A 21,182-nucleotide genomic window follows, 5' to 3' on the forward strand; every position below is an offset into this window, starting at 1 on the left:
GTTTGTGGTGAACATCCTTCCGATCTAGAGTTGTCTGGTTTGGGTTTAAAGGATTGAAGCAGAGGAGGTTGAAGTAGAACTGGTGTTACTGACCATGGTGACCTAGAGCTCTGATACCATAAAAGATAACGTAAGAGAAAAGATGATGGACAATTTTAATGTTGAGTAGATGAGGATAAGCAAGAGCTGGATGTTATCATGCATTGGATAGATACGTAAGCTGGATGTTACATTATCTAATAGGCACCATCAACTTTGATTATAAGGCTGTTTGAGTTGAGAGAGAACCAGTTGGCCTTGTCTGAGTGGTAAAAATCTTTGAGCTGAGCCAGAACCTGGAGATAGAAGAACAGAACTATTGTAGATCAAGGTGGGCTCCTTTATGTGTTTGCTAAGTTTGCTGTCTTTAGAGTCAAAATTTATCTGGACCTCATATCCATCGGAATGTATTGCTTCCTTGTCAACAAGAACTTGTCTGTAATCAGTCAATAGGACCAAAAATAACTCCTGGAATTTTATACTGTTTTATGGTGTTCTTTTAGTTGCTGAAGATTTCTGGTGTTTATATTTGAAAGCTTTCTTTCTTTTTTTATTTTTATTTTTCTGTTTGTGGTTAAAAAATTTCATTCAAGGATAGATGGTAGTGAATTTAGAGCTAGTTCACAGCTGGAATCAGAATCAGAATCGGAATCCCTTGGAATTCGAGGCAGAATGGTCTATTCCCCCACCTGTTTGGTTAAGATTAAAATTAGAATGGGAATCAGAATTGGGTGGAATAGATTCTCATTCCCAAGGGAGGGGGAGGGTATGCCATTCTACCAAGTTCTACCAAAACAGTTGGAATTCGAACCATTCCGATTCCAGTTCGGAACCCCTATTCCCCCAAACCAAATGGAGATGCAAAAGGTTATTCATTTGCATAACCCACGTGTTTCACAAACAAGAAAGAACATGAGAACATTACAACACTTCTGCAGCTTCGTCTTAGGCATCTCATTGGCTGAAACAAGAACCAAGAACACCGTATTTCAGTATCCCACCAAACTATAGATGAATATTTTTAATAAATTGTTGTCATGGTCTTATACGTGAGACGTTACAAGAAGTGATGGAAAATTCTGGAGGACCCACCAAAATTATTATGCGCTCTTAACCGTATGGAGGCTAGTGGTAGAACATTTGATATTTTTGGACATAATCCCAACCCTAAGCAAGGAAGGACGACAGTTCTTGTGTTGCATGTACTTCACCATCTCAAAGTGTCTAGAAATTTCTGGACCCAAAATTATCCGGTTCAGGATGACAACCTTCAATAGGTTGTTTTTCCCCCACCATTTTCTGGATCCCCCGCCATAGTACTTTGCTATTTTGTGGAGGCTGAGACATCATAAAACGGTGAGATGTTTGGAAAAGGATAGGTCTGCTAGCTGGGTTTTCCACTGAAGGAGATATTATAGTTGATAGTTGATTTGTAGGCAGGCCCAGAAGAGATTATGATCCTTGGATAGTTGGATTATTGTACCTGGAATTTCTATTGATCGCCAAATGTGAGAATACAATTTATTGCCATATGTTTATATTAAAAATGCAAAGCCTGTAACTCAGAGTAGATGAACTTTTGTTTAGGTTGTTTTCCATGAAACAAAAACTTTATTTCTTTTTTCCAAGGATAGTCTGATCAATTGACTTTCAATAGATTGCCCTACCTTAAGCCAAATCGAATTCAGATCACATTTAATGGGATCAAATTTGAACTTGGACAATCAGTTTATATTGGATCCTAATTTAAACTGAAGTTTAGGGTCTTGGATGGGAGTAGGCTAATCGTTGTATATAGGAGTCCCACATATCTGTTCGGTGAGAGAACTCTACTGACCATTTAATTTGACTTTATGTCAGATGCTTTTGGCTATAATTCTATTTCTTTTTCTCATTGCTGAGAATGCTCCAACAAAACGTCATCTTAAATAATTTCTTATAAATCAATGATTGATTATAAGAGTTTTATATGAAATCATGGGAAAGATCTAGTTGTAGATGTTGAAGCACTTAGAAGGAATTGATGGTTCTAAATGCAGTCTGGTTAGTCATGTTTAGAATTTAGCTTTAGAAATTGCTCAAAAAAAAAAAAAAGACCATTCATAAAGAGAACTGATGGGTTCAAAACTTAAAATGCACACAAAGAAGAAAAGGATCTTAAACAGATTCCTCTGAAACAGAGTCTTTTTAGAACCTCAAAACCTCAAAACCACAGCAGTATTGTCAAGGTCTGTTTAACCTGAAGAGATTAAATTAAGACATCACCTTTTAAATTGGTCATTTCAGAGCAGCAGAGTACCTTTTTTCATGCTTTGCAGGTCATCATGGATGATAGTCTCATTTCTGCACTTGCTGTACTTATTTCTGAAGTGTTCCAAAAAGAAATTTCAACGATGTATATAATCTTTTTTCCTGCAAACTACTTAGTGGTGCTGAATGCGAATTAGCATTGAATCTTGCAAATACAAATACAAATAGAAGCACAAGAGTTGTCCAATATAAATAGGACTGAAGGAAAAGGGTAAATATAAATACATCAATTTATCACTGTCTAGTCTAGTGTTGTCCAATTGGTTTGGTTGGTTGGCTGGCTTAGCATTCTGTGCTGGTTCATTTCTATTTCTGTCAAGCAATATCAGTTTGAAGACTTAAATAGAAACACAAGTTTTGTTTCTTTACGCTTTATAACAATGCTAATTCGCATAGGATTATTTAATACAAATATCAAGTATTGCATAGTGATATGATAAATCCTTATCCAAATATCAAGTATTGCATAGGATTATTTAATACAACAAAGTGATGAAGAGAACATACCATAAATCTAGAACACAAATGCAATAAACAAGCTTTATCAGTTAAGTAACTTGTAACTAGAGAATAAAAGTATGAATTTATTAATTAAGTGAAAAGAGAGTGGGGAGGACTGAAATTTCTTTAAATGTGAGACTCCGCACTGGAATAAGGTGCACATGTTGTGATAGAGTAGCAGACTAGAAGCTGGGGAAAATCAGAACTAAGGGAAGGGAGCATCCCTCTGGCTGAATCAAGTTTTCTCATGAATTAGATGAATTAAATGCCCAAGATATAGGTTGGTATGCATTTAGTAGAATGTACACACCTTGTATAGGTTTGTAGGGAAACTTTTACAAACCTTATATAGGTTTTCCTGTCTTTTCCTTTCTTTTTCTACCTTTTCCTTCAAACCAAACATAGACTTAATAGAATGTACAAAAATGAGATTCTTGCTAGTAAAACATAGAACATAGGCCTTATTATTCTAATATTAGTTAACATTTTCTAGTAAAGGATGCTTGAGTTTTTGTCCCACATGGGAAAGGAGTAAAGAAATGGCAAGGAGAGCTGAATTATAAAATCCAAATTGAGAGGCAAAAGAAAGCATACCTTTCTCGGCCTTTTGGCTAAGATCAAGTGTAGTATCTGTTCTTATCAGTTTAATATCTGATACGTGGGCCATTGGCTCACATGATATTAAATTAATTTTTCTTGGGGGAAGGCCCACTTCAGTAGCTTGCTACTGGGACCTTCAAGCGTCGCCCATGCGTTGCACTACTGCACGGACCTGGCGCACCCCAACCAATTCATAATTCTCAAGTATTCTTATGGTAGCGCTTGAGAGTGATATCTTATGATTTATCTCATTTTTGGACTTATTCTTCTAACCTCTATAATAGGAAAATTGTGTCATGGTGTACTCTTTACACTGAATCATCAAATCTATTTTGGCCTCGTTTAACAAAGGTATGATGGTTTTCTACGATGGAGGGCTATTTTGGTTTTACCACATATCCGCTTTCATATTCCATGTCGGCACTCCACAGTCCACACCCACATCACATTGTACCGGAGCTTTTTCTCAAAATTTATTTTTTCAATAATTTTTTTAATTTGATAATGATTTTTAGGCTAAACTTCAGGAAGATGATAGGTAATGAAAGCCTACCCAATAGGTTCGACTACCATTAAACTTCAGCATGGTAATGAAGTCCACGACATGGTGTTAAACTTCAACAATCAAGCCACTGCATCGAAGGAGATTTGCTCTTTGTCATTTCTTGCCTCAGGAAGAAGATTGAAACTCCGTGGAGATTAAGTTGCAATAATAGAAGTATGCAGCCATCTGACGGAGGTGCTGGAGCTTGGAGCTGTGTACTCCCATTCCCATCTTGAACCAAGCCAAGCAGCTGATTGGATTATGCGAAAAGCTCTTGATGCTAATTAGGGGTGTAAATAGATCGAATTCGAATCAGATTAGGTAATATTGAATTCGAATCCGATTAAATATTCAAATATTCGATTCTATTCAAATTTGATTAATTAATTATTTTAGGTAATTAATAAATATAAAATAAATATTTTATTTATACAAATATATAAATTAGTTATATAATTTAATTATTATATATACAAATTATATAAAACATTTAAAAATTTTATATATTATATATAAGAATTAAATAATTGGTCGAATTCGGATATTTATTGAATCGAATTAAGTCATCCGAATTCGGATCCGATTAGTTATTCGGTATGAATAGGATATCCAAATTCGATTCGATTATGTCGAATCTTAAATTCAAAATTGGATTTTCGAATACCGTTGACACCCCTAATGCTAATGCCCCCCTCAACTTCTTCTCTTTCTCCCTCCCCCCGCTTCTTGAAATTGGCCAGACTTGTGTAGTTCTTGAAATACCGTTGGGGTGATCTTTGGGGTAGAGCTATCCCAGACTTGTGTAGTTCTTCCTTACCTTACCAAAAAAAAAAGGATTTTTAGGCCGAAATTGGCCACATGGATGGGGTAAAGTGGTTTGCATGAATAGGGTTGCAAGAGAAAGCAAACAAGTAAGACCTCTTTTTTGTTCTCCAGCCATGTCATTTAGGCTCAGTTTGGAAGGAGCACACATACAAATTTGTAGAATACAAAACCTTGCATTTTGTATTATTTTCTATATATTTGTATTTGTACTCTTTCCAAATTGAGCTTGAAAGGAATACAAATACAAATATGTATAATGAAAAACCTTATATTTTGTATTATTTTATATATATTTATACTATACATATTTGCATTTGTATTCTTTTGATACTGAGCCTTAGGTTGTGTTTGGTTGCAATGCAAATTTACTTGCACTAGTATAGATGCATAGGAGTGCAAATGTAAAAATTGCAAATTCTTTAATTTTGTTTTGGATATTACTTTATTATGCTTTAAGTATTAATTTACTTCATTTGTACTGTACTACAATCAAACAAAATAAACTACAATTAATTTAAAACAAAAATAAGTCAAAATTTACACTCAAATCATTTACACTGCCATAGTTTTACATCAGTGCAAATTTACTTGCATTGCAACCAAACACAGCGTAGGTTTATTCACAAGGTTAAAAGCATACATATAATCCGGTATTCTGGGTGTATTAGACTTTGTAACAGCACACTCTACAGTTTTTTATTTATTTATTTTTCAAACCTGTTTAAGGGTCGGAATAAGACCTCTCTACCCTCTAAAACGGGCCAAACCCCGAAACACCTATTAATTCTCTGTATCAGTGATCCATCGATACGTGATACATACAAAAATTGTAATCCTTAACCTGACCTAACCTCACCCTACCAAGATTCCTTTGCATTTTCTTAACTCTTTAGTCTTTATCCACCAAACAGAAAGCATCCTGTATTGTTGTGACTTTTGCAAAAGATGAAGATATCTTAATCCAAGCTTATATACCTGCCAATTAAGTAAGTGGATTAATTACTATGAAAATTTTGCATTAATTTTTGTGTTTGGTTGGCTGAACTGTGCTGCACCTTATGTGTACTAACATGATGAGACCCATGAAAACCATATCCATATTACATTGCAGATGTACTGCTGCTAAGGATTCCTCACAAATTTGTAGCAATTGAAATTGATGATCCCAGCAGAGGTGGTTATGCTGAGTAGAGAATGTGAGCCCTATATAATTCATTTTTCATTAGCTCAACACTGAAATTTGAAGTTGGGGATAGGTCTAAATGGTCATTAGGTTGAATCAACGTTTTAAAAAATGATCCGGAAGTGGAATTTTTCTGGCCATCAGTTTTTAGGTTGACGGGCCGATTGTCTGCTGATTTTTAGAATTCTAGGATTCCTCGCAAATTTGTAGTAATTGAAAATTGATGATCCCAGTAGAGGCGGCTGAGTGAGCCTTAATTTATCTATCATTAGATCAAAACTGTGAGATTTGAAGTTGAGGATTGATCTCATTTGATGAAGAAGGTTGAATATTTCAAGTGGCATGGTTTCCTTCTGTAAATTCTATATCAAAACCTTTTAGTTTAGGAAAGTTTATATTAAAACCTCAAGATCCATAAACCTATTACCTAAATACTAATACAAGGAACAGATGGTTTGAACCAAAGTTTTGAATAGGTAACAAGTTTGGAGGTTCACTTGAACCAAAGGTGGTGAAGCTTTTTCATGTTAAGGAAATTTCTTAGCTTTTCACATTTTTGAGCCAATTAGAGATGACTACGTTAGTGATTACACTCTTTTAGGTGCTACTCATCCCTCATCCAAGTGGTCTTAGGCCATATAACGCCCGGCAAGTTAGGAGAACATAGACCACAAGTTAGTAGATATGGGAGTGGAGTAGACTTGGCAATTGGGTTGGGTCAATACACTTTGGGTTGATTTTGGATCGGGTTGAATTTCGGATTGGGTTATCAAATGCTAGACCCTAACCTTAAATGTTTGGGTTAAGGTTGACCCATGGGTCAATTCGGATCATCCCAAAAAAAAATTGAAATTTAAAAAAATAAAAAAAAGACACATGAAAAATGCTAAAGTTAAAGAATTAACCTTAAAATTTTAAATATAAAATAAAAAAACTTGAACATTTAATAATTTAAAGAGTAAACAATAAAAAGTAAAGACTAAATAAAACAAATTAAAGACTAATTAAACTTAAAATTCCCAATTAAACTTAACAAACATTTCACCTTCCCAACATCCCTCTGGCTGAATCCAGATTGTCTCATTTCGTAGTAGGTGCAACATAGAAGAAAGAGAGAGATTCTTGGTATTAGTGGGCTTTAGCGTCTGAAAGCTGAGATTTTTGTCCCACATGGGAGAGGAGGAGAGAGGTGGCAAGGAGAACTGAATTATAAAATCCAAATTGAGATAAAACGCCAAGCATACCTTTCTCGGCCTTTTGGCTAAGATCAAGTGTAGTATCTGTTCTTATCAGTTTAATATCTGATACGTGGGCCATCGGCCCACATGATATTAAATTAATTTTTTTTGGGGAAAGGCCCACCTCATTAGCTTGCTACTGGGGCCTTCAAGCATCGCCCGTGCGTTGCACTACTACACGGGCCTGGTGCACCCCCACCAATTCCTGCTCTTAGGTTTTCTTATTATGCACGGGACTTGTTCTAAGTTCTAAACCACAAGTTTGTGGGCCACACGTTAAACATGGTTTTGGACGGCCCACTAGTATTGGGCTGATTCATCCATCTAATTCTATCAAGCTGTCCATGTAAGCTCTGTACCATCAAAAAATCTATTTTGTTGTCAAACATTAAAATTCATCTTTTTAATCATTTCTTAATCTGATATCATATATTCATACGATTTGTTCTAAATAGATGGTAGTCATCTTTAGGCTGAGATTGGCCACATGAATAAAGGGTGTTAACATGTAGGATCTCTTTTAAGTGCTCAGATATGCTGTCATAGGAAAAATGGATCTATCCCAACCTGATCTAATTTTTTTTCTAGGTTAAATTGCATATAGGTACTCAGTATTTTGGGGGTAGTCTCACTTTAGGGCATTCAAGTGCCACTTTAGTATCTGAACTTCTATATATACATATAATATAATGCTAAGTAAAATTACCATTCCAATAGAAAATCATATAACATAGTCCTCAAAAAAGGGTAGTGTTTCATGGCCCAATACATTCCTATTCCTAGGAATGAATTTAAAAGTAACAAAAAAACTTATGCGATCCACCAAATGCCACAGATCCGGGGTAGTACCATCACCCCCGGACTCTAACATATTTACAGCAAGCAAAGAGTCTGAGAGTATGGTAATAATTTTGGGATTGTTCCTGGAAGCAAACAAAACAGCAGCTCGGATAGCGCTCAGTTCCATTCCTAGCACTAAGCCATTCAACCGAGATTTCCCCCTTATAGTATCCAGAAAGCTACCATTATTAGATAGGCACACAAAAGCATATGACCCTAGGTCACTACTACTACTACTACTTAAACTTCCATCGTAGAAGAAGATATATTCACCATTATTTGTTAAATTGCTCCAAATAGTGGTTACAAGAGTCTTTTCCTTGGATTATCCAGGTTTTCCAAACTAGAAGTAAAGATGCCATCCTTCATGGCTCTTACAATACAGGTCATAACTTTTTGGGCAGGCCAGACTTTACCTCTAAACAAAAGATCATTCCTAAACCACCAGATATGATAAACAATAATAACCACCCAGGAAAAGAAAGAGACCCTATCTTTGGGAGGTTAGGCACTGAAAAGCACTTAAAATAAGATTAACCATAGAAGAATGACCCTCAAACACTAGGCTCCCCATAGGGGAAGCAAACTAGATAGCCTGAGAAAAGGGATAGTTAAAGAAAAGATGCATGACACTATAACAGACTTAGTAGCTGAATGGCAGAAATTACAACTAGTTTGACAAGCAAAACCCTTGAATGCCAAGACCTCAGAAGAGAGGACAAAACCCCTCAGCCTATACCAAGGTAAAACGGGAAGAGAGCACACCTTTCTGATGAGGGTTATCATGTTTGGTGCCAAAGTAAAACTTTTGCATGAGCAGAAATGTCCGATAATCGAGTTTGAATAGCCAAATATTCGGTTCAGCTCGAATCTATCCTTGCATACAATAAACCCTTCTCCCATTTCTTATGAAACTTTTCTGCCTTATCAAGGGAGTGGTTGTTTTTTTTTTTTTTTTTAATTTTCTGGTAAAGAAAAGGGAGTGATTAATATGGTATATTAATTACAATTGGGTTTCCTTCCATCCTCCATATGTAGTCCTGAAAGCTCCGTGTATAAGAACCGAGTCATCCATTTCTTTATACTTGGTGGGACCCCATGCAAGACATCGGCTATCCATTAAAGCGGACCATAGTTGATCTTACAAGTGCAAGAAAGAGGTTTGTCACGGGAGGATGGAGTATCTGGAGTACAGTTAGAGAAATTTGTTGGTTTTTGTCCCACATCGGCTAATTAGGAAAGAAGCAAGGAAGATGAAAGTGTATAAATAAAGATAAAGAAGAAAACAAAAACATACTTACCTGGACGGGGTCAATGAGTGATCAAGAAGATTCATGGCCTAGGTTGGTGACCTCCATTGCACTAGGGAGGGGTGCCCGCCTAACATCTCCCCAAGTGGGAGAGTGTACGTCATAATTTGTGATAGCGGGGGTACGCGTTCGCGCGGCCCCTACACAATTCTTAATCTTGAGATTTTTCTCAACGATGAAGGTTTAGACTTGCTACGTGAGACCCATGACCACTTGGACAGGAGCTGGTATATTTTTGGTGTGGTTTTTATCCCACATTGTTTAATTAGAAGGAGAGAGTCATATATGAATAGAGATATAGAAGAAAAACATTCCTGAATGGAGGTCCATGGTGTAGAGGCTGGTGTTAACATCTCCTCAAGACCCCAAGTGGGAAAGTGTATGTCATAATTTGTGGTATTGGAGGTAAGTGTTCGCGTGGCTCCTGTCAATGATTTTATCTTCAAGTTTTTATTTATTTAGCCTCAAGAAGAAACATTTTCGATACACAGCTGAATCTTGGTAATTTGTTTACAGATTTAAAATTTATTGTATTGCATTTACAGAACAGCTGAATCTGTCTATTATCAGGGAAACAAAGAAGAATATCTTGCTTTTGGGGATTACAGTATCAACCGAAAAACATGGCTTTTCCACACGTATTTGGTCAGGAATGAATCGAAACCTGGAAATTTAATGGGATCCATTAAAAACAAAAGTTCTACTTGTTATAGAAACTCTAACTTAATCATAACGTGCTTATAGTTAATTATCAAGCTGATTTCTTGGAAAGTGTGAAATGTAACCAATACAATCAGATCTAAGAAGGTTCGACTAACCTTTCAATCAGGTTGGCTCGGATCTATTTTGAGTAATCCACATAGTTTACGGAAAAGTACGGATAGGCTTAATTCCATACCTTTATGGTAATTATAATAAAAGTAACTAATATTAATTGAAGATGTCATAATATTAATAAAAAATATAATTAATATAAATTATTAAAAATAGAAATCCACATAAATTCCATATAAACTAATAAATTTAAATAAAATAATAATAAAATTTAGAAATTAATAAAAACTAAAGAATAATTTTTGTAATTGGTTTTATTAATTTTAAATAAAATTAATTTATATATAAAACCATGGTTTTTAAAACCGACCCAGTGATCGACCGGTCAGGGGTCTGATTACCGGGTTAAACGGTCTGACCATTCGAACCGAACGCTCGGCCCGTTCTGACAAAAAAAATTCAAAAAAGTAAAAAACGGTCAAAACCGTTCAAACGGTTAACCGCCTGGTTCAGTGGTTCGCTGACCAAAATCAATGGTTTTGGGGGAAAACGGAACCGGTCACCTGACCGGTTCCTAGTTTTTCCGGTCCAACCATCCAATTCGGTCTGGTTTTGAAAATCATGCATAAAATAGTATAATTTAATAATAATTAATTAATAAATTGTTAATTTTAAAGCTAATTTTTATTAGTACAAAATAAATTTGGAAATAATAAAAATTCATCAAACAATATATAACCTAAAAATAACTCTTTGGATGGACTTATATTGGTTGAGCTCAATTGGGAATTTCATTAGGTTATTTCTACTTCAATTTTTCTAAACAAAGCCTATACATTGTATAGGTCCTCACTAGATTAGGTAAGGTCCTAACCTTTGGCATTTTAGATAAAGTGGCTTTTATTATACATACATACATATATACATATGGGCTAGACGTAAGATGTGCTTTGACACAAAACCTAGACCTAATCTTAGAAACACTAGAGATGCCTGTGGAAGAATTGTCATTTGCAAAAACACTTGAAATCATGCATTAAAAAGATAAAAAAAAACCATTGGAATCAAGAAAAAGAGGAAGACTTATTCTTTTCCAATTTAATTCTTTCAATAGTAGATCTACATATATATTTAGATGTCTAAAATGAAATAATATATTGATTTATCATTGGACTTGTGATGTTTTTACTTGTATTAATAGATTTATGGATTTATTGTTATGCTTTTGGATCTAATGTGAATCATGAGTAGAACCAACCACCAACCACCAATCACCACTTTTCATCTTCAATTGGGAAAGTATTATCCCTCTAAAGGTCCTCGTCTCTAGTTGTCAAAGTCGAACTCCGTTCAATAAATTTACAAATTTCAGTGTTACACAAGGGCATTACATCATCGGTAGGAAGAATGAGGGAATGGGCAAGGTTCAAAATATCGATACAGTAGATAGGTGTATTGGCCTGTATCAGTACTTTTTTTTTCGAATCTAGTTTAGAGGGGCAGGTTTAATGCCGGTCTACCCCCTGAACTATTCGCCAATTAGAAACACCCCCTGTAAGGGCATGTCGGAAAGGCCCCAATACGTATCGAAATTTTGAACATGGGAATGAGAGCTCAAATGAGGTTGATGTCATTAAGCTTGGTAATTCTAATCTTTTGGAAACTTGCATAAAATGCTAAAAGGTTTCTCAGCCAAAAAGGAAGTACAAAAGACAAAAGTTTAATAAAAATTTGAAAATGAGAATTTCATTTGAAACATGTAGGCTCTTTCTCTCTCTTGGGTTGCAAATGGTCGAAAATTGATCCAATCCATTTATGCTGGATATTCAATAAATTAACCTTAACAAATTGAATTTGAATATACCTCTAATTTGATCTGTTATGATTCATTTAGGTGGGAATTTGGAGCAAAATGAAGTTTAGGAAGTTGAGTGAAACACCCTGTAATTTCAGAAATTAATATTCAAGTCCAACCATTAGCATTTCATCAGTTACTGGAGCACATGATGTCATGTGTGCCGTGAAACATTCAAAAATTTCAAAGCTACACTTTGTATATTTTAATAGATCGTTTTGCTCTCTCTTATTGAGTCTCTAAAATCTTGCAATTTTATTATCTCAGCCACTCAAATTGTGAATGGGATGAACTTGAACTTGAGTGTTGATTTATGAAGTCACTACCCAAAAGTATAGATTACTTTCCCATGTGTATATGCATGTATATATTGATTACTTTCCCATGTATGTATGCATGTATAAAAGTATTTGGAGGGATAGATTAGATAAAGTTCTAACTTTTGGCATTTTTTCTTCTACAAAGTGGCCTCTCTCATGCACACATGCATGTACATGCATACATTTTTTTCCATTTAATTCTTAAATAGTAGATCTACATATTTTTGTGTTCGAAATACAATGATATATTGATTTATTGTAGGGTTTATGATGTTTTTACGTGTATTAGTGGATCTATGGAATTTGGAAAGTCAGAAAGTCATAAAAATTATTTTAAATGGTGTTGATTGTAGGAAAGAACTATAAAATGGGTCTATGGATGGTTTGTCAAATCCATTGATCCATCAACATCTTATGTAAAAAATGATTATTTTTAATTTTATGATAAGTTAAATAAATACAATAGGATAAAATAATTATTTTAGTAATTAGGATTTATGCAATGCAATGATATGTTATGTATCTTAGAAATTTTAATAAGATCTTATATTTCTTTAAATTGATACTATATTATTAAATTATTAGTTAAGGTAAATAACAACTTCATTATTTGTAAAAATACAACATATTATTTACGAAGTTACGTTATTACATTAGGCTCAGTTTGGAAAGAGTACAAATACAAATATGTACAGTATAAATACATACAATAATACAAATTACAGATTTTGCACTCTACATATTTGTATTTGTACGTATATAGTGTATTGTTTTGTATGTATTTATGCTGTACATATTTGCATTTGTACTCTTTCCAAACTGCACCTTAATAATTTTTAAGAAGACAAACACATTGAATTAATTTTTTTTGGTAGCTACAAAGGTAAAAAGAGAATAGATGTAGAAAAATTCCTAGAGTAATTAGAATACAGTAGTCCTTTTTTTTGATAAGGAAATACAATTGCGGCTTTTTGATTTGTGTCTTGGACTCTTTATTTTATGGATCTTGTTCATCTTCATGGGTCTAATATATCTTTAGATTAAGGGTAAAATACAAAAACCTCCCCTGAGTTTTTTGACAATCATAAAAACCTCCTCAGTGTTTTCATTAATAAAAACATCTCTGTACTTTTTAGAAAACATGCAACTACCTCCCTTCCTCAGTTGAAAAGCCGATTTAATGTGCTTGTTTTTTTAAAATGCCTATTTTGCCCTTATGCCTATCTATTTAGATGTAAAATTATTAAAATAACCTCCAAAACACTATTCATTTTCTTCTGAGAAATGAGAACCAAATCTGCCAGCCCTCTCTCTCTCTCTCTAGTTTGTCTCACCGTCTTTTGTTTGCCATGTCACATACCCATGGCCTTAATCAATTCTAGAGTCTCCTTAGCGTGTCTTGAAAATGTTTTAGTGGATTAGCAACGGTACGGAATCCACCATTGTAGTAAACGGAAGCATCTGGGTAGAATTTTTGGAGATCAAGTGCTCTGTAATCAAGGATCTTCTGTGCTTCTGGTAGGCAGTAATGAAGATCTAAATGCCCTCTGTGCTTCGAGCATCTTTTCTACTTTTCAAGCAATCATCGACCTTATAGATTTCATAAAGACAAATGTTTCATCAAAAGTTAGAACACCATAATCAAATTAACACATATAGATGAAATAAAAAAAAATGAATTACTCGTGTAATTGAGAGTATAAGATAAACCATTGCAACCACAAGCCTTGACACCAAGCTTCAGAAACTGGCTTTGTCATTTCTCTAATAGATGGCGTATTCTAATGACTATAGCGTCCATTAGCATAAGTATTTGCTGTTGTACAGCTATGGACTAACCTGTAAATAATATTCTTTCTGGCTGTTTTTACCCTTGATTTGATCTGCTCCAACTACTCTCCTTTTTTTAGTCTTATCACCAGTTTCTACATTCCAAGAGAAAATACATTTAATTTGCTGTTAAAAGCTCTTAAAACCAACCCCAGTCTAACTGTTTAGAAGATGATTCTCACCTTTGCTTGGATGGGTTGAAGAAGAAGAAGAAAAAGAAAAATCTTTGTCATTGAAGTCGAAGCCCATGAGATCGAAGATGGTGTCAAATTCTGATTAGAGGTCTTGCAACACCAAATTATGACTATACTTCACGGCAATGAAATCGGAGATGATAGCTCCTCCACACATATTTGGTTCAGATAGAGAAACAAATATCAAAATCAAATAAACTCAGAGTGATTCCACCACACACTCCTTTCATTTATAATGAAATAATACTTGCATTCCTGAACCATCCATCAAATAATACTAAAAATGGACAAAATTGTAACTTTGCTTTTTTCTTTTTGGTGCAAACATCTCTAATGGAGGGAAAATGAAAGGATGATAATGAAGAATAACTAATGTATGATGGAGATCATGGGTGATGAGAAGGGGCATGTTTTGAAATTTTAATCAACAAGTAAGGACATTTTTGTCTTTTACAGGAGAAGACCGACAACTCTGGTCCTCAATTCTTGAGAAAAAATAAGCAATGTTTTGAAGGATATTTTAATAAATCTACATCTAGGCATAAGGGTAAAATAAGCATTTTAAAAAATCATGCACATTAAATCGGCTTTTCTACTGAGAAAGGGAGGTAGTTGCATGTTTTCTAAAAAGTATAGGGGAGATTTTTATTAAAGTGAAAACACAGGGGAGGTGTTTGTATTTTACCCTATATATACATTGGTTGATGTGTTATTAGTAAAGTTATTATATATTATGTACATTGTCTTAGATTCCTACGTGCCATTAGTAAAGTTATTATTGATTGTAATATATTTTTATAGTATGAATTTTTGATGTGCTTGTACCTTTTTCATAATTATTTTGACCTTTGATATTAGTTTTATTAATGTATTTGTGGGATTTATGGGAATTTTCCTCATGTATCTAAGTATATCCATATTTTTCCTTTATACCCATGCATATTTTAAGTACATAGTGTTACATATATATATATATATATATATATATATAAGGGTGCTCAACAAAAACAAAAACAAAATGAATTGAACCGAGCATATCAATATATATATTTATATTATATTATATATATGTTGTATTATCTATATATTATATTTATAATTATCTATTTATAATATATAATATATTTATAGTAAATTATACATTATATACTTATAGTATTTATATTATATATTTATATAAAAAATTCGAGAAACCAAAGAATTGAACCGATGAATCGATTAATTGGTTGGTTTTGGCTCGATTTTGGTTTGTAGTTTTTCAAAAACCAGTGGTGCCGGTTTGGTTTCAAAAAATATGCAATACCAATATTTTGAACCCTAGGTAAGATTTTACAGCATAAAGTTGAAACATGGAGGCATTTGGCATATCATGCACAATAGTTCAAATTCATTTGAACATTCTAGGAGGCATTTGGCAAATCTTTTCATGTGGTCTTTTGGGCTTTTCAAACCTTGGAAGACCAAAACTTGGTCTTTCTCTATTTGGTAATGAAATACAAAAACCTAAAAATCTCATGGAAGCCCAAAATAGCCAAAAATTTAGAAACTTCAAATGAAGCTTCTTGTCTTTAACACCTAAAATCTTTCATTTAATAGCTCTGTAAATCAGGTAGAATGGGATACTTACCAAACAACCCATATGATCTTTAAAGACAAGAACCCAATATCTCATTACATCTTTTGGCCATCTGAGCTATGGGAATATCTTTCTAAAAAGACTTGCCAAATGACACCCTAGTTTTTGGTCTAGGTCCTCTCATAGGTGGCACTCATCCACTGTGGCCTATGACCATATAACACATGGCAAGTTAGGGAATATTGAACCACAAATATGGGCACATGGCCCCTTAAAGACCCAAAGAAATGATTTGTCACAGGAGATTGGGTTACTAGACTAAGAATATGAGATGGGTTAGGTAGAAAACCATTGGTTTGAGAAGTTGTTGGTTTTTATCCCAGGTCAGCTGAGTGGGAAAGAAGGAAGGGAGATGATGTGTATAAATAGAGATAAAGACTAGAGAAACAACATACTTACCTGGATGGGGTCAATGGGTGATCAAGAAGGTTCATGGCCTAGGTTGGTGACCTCCATTGCACAAAGGAGGGGTGCTCGCCTAACATCTCATCGAGTGGGAGAGTGTACGTCATAATTTGTGGTAGTGGGGGTACGTGTTCCCGCAGCCCTTACCCAATTTTCCAATTCTTCAAATTTTGTTTCAAGTCTTGAGTAATGGTTGACAATACGCTAATTTGACTGTTTTCTAACTAGGTTTGGAGATTTGTTTCCTTGGGATGAATGATTTTGTTTTTATTGTGCACGGGTTGATTCAGTTTGGTTATACATAGTTTTGTCAACTGAACCGATTATATCGGGCTGACTATTAAATCAACCAAAACCGACCCAAAGAAATAAAAACCCGACTTGCAATAAAAACTATCGATTAGTTGATTTGTTCGGTTTCAACCAAGGCCTCCTTCCTCCACTTTATTGATAGGACTTAAAGCCCACATCCCAAGAAATTTTATTCTTTTTTGTCATTCCATATACAAATCAACTTAATTCAAAACACATTAAAATAAGAAAAAGTAATTAAATATAATACATATAGAAAAAGAAAAAGTAATAAAATAATACATAATAGATGTAGAGTGAGAGCTAGGCCTAAGACTCATATTAGACTTCTTATTACTGTCCTATTAGCATTTAAAACTTTAGACTTGTTGTACTATACCTGAGAGCTAGGCCTAAGACTCAGATTAGACTTCACACTTCCACCCTCTTGCAACTTATCTCATAAAAAGACTTGTCTTTTTTGCTTTTTTTTTTTTAAAGATTAAATTAGGACATGCAAGCATCATTCATATAGTCGGTTCGGGTCGGTTTACTTCGGTTTACAAAGTTATAACTTGCAACCAAACCGATCAATCGGGTTATGCAAATTTCTAAACCGAAACCAACCAAATTAAGTTAAAAACGAGCCACATCGGGTCGAATTAGGTCGATGATTTGATTGGTTTTTGACATTCTGTAAACAGACCTATCTCTTACCATGGGAATGATAATAAGTTCAGGGCAATGTGATGGAGGTTGAAGATCTCTGCAATCTGCATTGGTTGGTTAAATGCACCTTGACTAATTAGCTGGGGTATTTCAGAGTGTCTCATTCGATTAAGATGGCCTTCCATTATCCTAGCCATAAAACATATAATAAATTTTGGATTCTTTCATATCTTTTTTGTTCAGTTTCTAAATATTTTCTGGTGTTTTATGTTTGAAAGAATTTTTTTTTCTGTTTTTTTGTTAAAATTTTCATTTAAGCATAGAAGGGTAGTGAGTTTAGAGAAGGGAAATAGTCGGATGAATTAAAACCCATTTAAGCTGATCTACAGTTCAATCTTGGGATACAAAATTCTGCTATGAAAATCTTGAGCAGCACCTCCTGCAGCCTTCCCCTTCTTCCTCCGGATATTGTGCATATAAAACTCCAACTTATTGCTCTCCATCAGCTTGACCATTTGACCAGGCTGAGATGCACTTGCAATCAACGAACGGCCATTGCTGAATTGTTTGTGCCTTGAATTCTTTTTGGCAACCTGTTTCATGAATTCGCTTTGAATTTATTTGAAAAAATCTGAAGGTAAAATTTCATAGTGGTTTGTGGTGGATGCATAGGCCCATAGCCCACCACTAATCACCATTGGGGGTGCGAGGGCGTAGCCCTGCGGCGGTAGGGACCCGATCCATATTCATTTTATAGGTCCGAACCAAATACGAAGAATTATGTATTTTGGGGGTTTTCTCTCTTGTAAATAAAGTCTTTGTCTTGTGAGAGATGAGTATTGGGTGTATTTGGGGCTTAGGGTTTCTATGTGGGCACAACTCTGTATTTCTTCTCCATTGACAATTTCATAGTGGATTTCTATTCCTCCTTCGCCCGTCGACGTAAGCTATAAGTCGAACCACATAAATCTGTGTGTTTTTGTGCTTGTTTCTCTTTATCTCTACTTTTACTTTTAATTTGAGTGCCATTCGAATCTATTTTCTTGGGTTTTTCCGCAACAAAGCTTTCCAACTTGTTGATGCTTCTCAAGTTCCTCAGGAAATGGTTGCTTTTGTTTGGCTGCTCACTAGTATCCTCAACTTCCTCCTCTCCTTGTTTTCTGAACCACATCCACCTGAACAATTGCACCCTTCACCAAATCTGAACAATTGCACCGGCACGTTGCTAGATAGCTTTTGTTAAAATTCAAATAATTCACACCAGAGGATAACCAAACTTTTATATTCATCCGAACATAAAACCAGAGAGCTTTCCAATTAGTGTTTCTCTAGACGAAGGAATTGATGGTGGTTCTAAAAGCAATCTGGTTGGGTTGTCATGTTTAGAATTTGGATGAAGAAATTGTTCAAAAAAAAGGCCATTTGATGAGATATAAAAGAGAACTGGCGGGTTCAAATGCACACAAAGGGAGAAAAGATCTTAAAACAGATTTCTCTGAAACAGAGTCTCTTTTGAACCTCAAATCCTCAAAAACCCCAGAGGTATTGTCAAAGTCTGTTTAACCTATTTTCTTAATGAAGATATCAAATTAAGACCTTTTAAATTGGTCGTTTCAGAGCAGCAAAGTAACTTTTTATCAGGCTTTGCAGAGTAGCTTCTTAAATTGGTAGTTTCAGTGTAGGCTTTTAGACAATGCATGACAAGTAATCAATTCATTCTGTATTACATCTGTTGCTTTTGTTTATGAAGAGGAAGAACAAAAATTCCTAGTATTCAAAGATTATATAGTGATGAAAAATTTAAGAATGCTACTGTGAAAAAGAAAAGAATATAATCTTTGTTAAGTGGCATATAGACTTTTATACTGTCAACCTTCATATCATTTCTCATGACTTCAATCCATGTCCCTTTTGGCCTGCCCCTAGTTCATGGTAATATTTACTGAGATTTCAAAATATGATAGGAGACATGTAGTTTAGAGATGGTAACTAGTGATAGCCACAGAAGCTATTGGTTTTCTTATAGTTTAGATATTAAAACTGAAAGAAAGGGTAAAGATAAAGATTAATTTATCACACTCTAGTGTTGTCCAATTGGTCGGTGGCTACTTGGATGAGCCACTCTGCAAATTGGTTTTGCATTCTATGTTGATTCATTTCTAATTCTGTTAAGCATAGTCAATTTGAGGCTTAATAAAAAGCATAACCAATTTGAAGACTTAGATATAAACATTATTTCATTTTGTTTAAAATTTTTCTTCTAAGACTGGCCTCTCTCATCAAGGATAGCAGTTTATGTGGCAGCCCAAAATGTATCACATGGTCCTTGTTATGTGTCTAGTTTCAGCCAAGTTCTGTTTTCAGTTTACAGTTCAAATTTGGTACTTCATCCTCCTAGTGATCTGATCAATCTTTATCCAAGTATCAAGTTTTGTATTGGATTATTTAATACAACAAACTAAGGCTTTATTTGGAAAGAGTACAAATACAAATATATACAAAATACAAGGTTTTGCACTCTACAAATTTGTGTAGAGTAGTATACAAGGCAGGAAGTGTCAACATTCCTCCATCTAAGGATTGCCTGCAAATTAAGAAAACAATTGTAGCTGTTTGATCACATAATAAGCAATAAAAACTTTTAGAATATAGGGATCTCATAATGCAATTCAGACCTTCCCAGTCATAGAACAACAGAAGCTGGAGCAAATACAAAGCAAGAACTTTTTTGGGTGTCTTTTCCAGATTTAGAACCACTTCTGCAGCAGATTAGAAACTAATGCAAACTCAGTACCATCTCTATCACCAGACTGCGTAAAACACAAAAGAAACTATTGTTGTACTCGGAACCTCATTCCTATGAAAATTATTGTTCTGGATAGGGGATTATTCATTATTGGGTTGGATTGGTTAAGCCATCCATTTATGTCCAGTTAAGTGAAGGACGTCTAGCTGTATTGGAAGCTGAAAGCTGGATTTTTTTTCCCACATCGGATAGGAGGAGAGAGGTAGCAAGAAGAACTTAAATATAAAATTCAAATTGAGAGGCAAAACAAAGCATACCTTTCTCGGCCTTTTGGCTAAGATCAAGTGTAGTATCTGTTCTTATCAGTTTAATATCTGATACGTGGGCCATCGGCTCACATGATATTAAATTAATTTTTCTTGGGGGAAGGCCCACCACTGTAGCTAGCTACTGGGGCTTTCAAGCATCGCCTATGCGTTGCACTACTGCATGGGCCTGGTGCACCCCCACCAATTCCTCTGCTCAAATTTCTTATAATATCTCTTCTGATTCCTGATTCCATACTTTTAATCATTCTGAATTTTGATTCAAAATCCTACGATTTATGTGACTTATCTATTGCAGAGTCATAGTTGCAAGTAGGGGTGTCAATTAAGAATATAGGTGTCAATGGATCGAAACCAATCTAAATTAAAATGAATTTAAACAAATTAGATGGTCCGAACAATAAATGGATTGGTCCAAAATGGTCTAAATTATTTATTGGATTGGATTGGATCTAATCCATTTGTAATGGACTCACATTGGACTAGATTGGATTGGACCAAATCCAGTCCAATCGACACCCATAGTTGCAAGTGCAGCCACCAGTGGTCATTAGCTGGGCACATGTCATGTTTGTATGGTAAGCTCAAAAGATACATTCCCGAAAGCAGGGTTACAAAAGGAGGTTTTTTCTCTAACTGAAACAATAAAAGTAGCAAATTGTGTGCAAATAACTAATGCTATCAAATTCTTGACTACACTTTTCCTATCGACAACAGTACTAATGCAGCAGAAAAGAAGAAAAAAC

General features: G+C 34.7%; 5 non-coding genes across 5 annotated transcripts; all 5 read left to right on the forward strand.

The window, feature by feature from the left end:
* The first annotated feature begins 3,440 nt into the window (after positions 1 to 3,440).
* LOC148789704 (U2 spliceosomal RNA) lies at positions 3,441 to 3,636 on the forward strand. The gene has a single exon (XR_016079995.1). It is a non-coding gene; the product is annotated as a U2 spliceosomal RNA (small nuclear RNA).
* Positions 3,637 to 7,242: 3,606 nt separating this feature from the next.
* Positions 7,243 to 7,438, forward strand: LOC148789705 (U2 spliceosomal RNA). The gene has a single exon (XR_016079999.1). It is a non-coding gene; the product is annotated as a U2 spliceosomal RNA (small nuclear RNA).
* A 1,935-nt stretch (positions 7,439 to 9,373) lies between these two features.
* On the forward strand, positions 9,374 to 9,533 carry LOC148789706 (U1 spliceosomal RNA). Its single transcript, XR_016079987.1, has one exon. It is a non-coding gene; the product is annotated as a U1 spliceosomal RNA (small nuclear RNA).
* A 6,857-nt stretch (positions 9,534 to 16,390) lies between these two features.
* LOC148789707 (U1 spliceosomal RNA) lies at positions 16,391 to 16,550 on the forward strand. The gene has a single exon (XR_016079898.1). It is a non-coding gene; the product is annotated as a U1 spliceosomal RNA (small nuclear RNA).
* A 3,873-nt stretch (positions 16,551 to 20,423) lies between these two features.
* LOC148789708 (U2 spliceosomal RNA) lies at positions 20,424 to 20,619 on the forward strand. Its single transcript, XR_016079997.1, has one exon. It is a non-coding gene; the product is annotated as a U2 spliceosomal RNA (small nuclear RNA).
* Positions 20,620 to 21,182: the final 563 nt, after the last annotated feature.

The sequence above is a fragment of the Nelumbo nucifera genome, chromosome 8 (assembly GCF_055504915.1).
Source record: "Nelumbo nucifera cultivar China Antique chromosome 8, China Antique-T2T, whole genome shotgun sequence".
In the NCBI taxonomy this organism is placed as follows: Eukaryota; Viridiplantae; Streptophyta; class Magnoliopsida; order Proteales; family Nelumbonaceae; genus Nelumbo; species Nelumbo nucifera.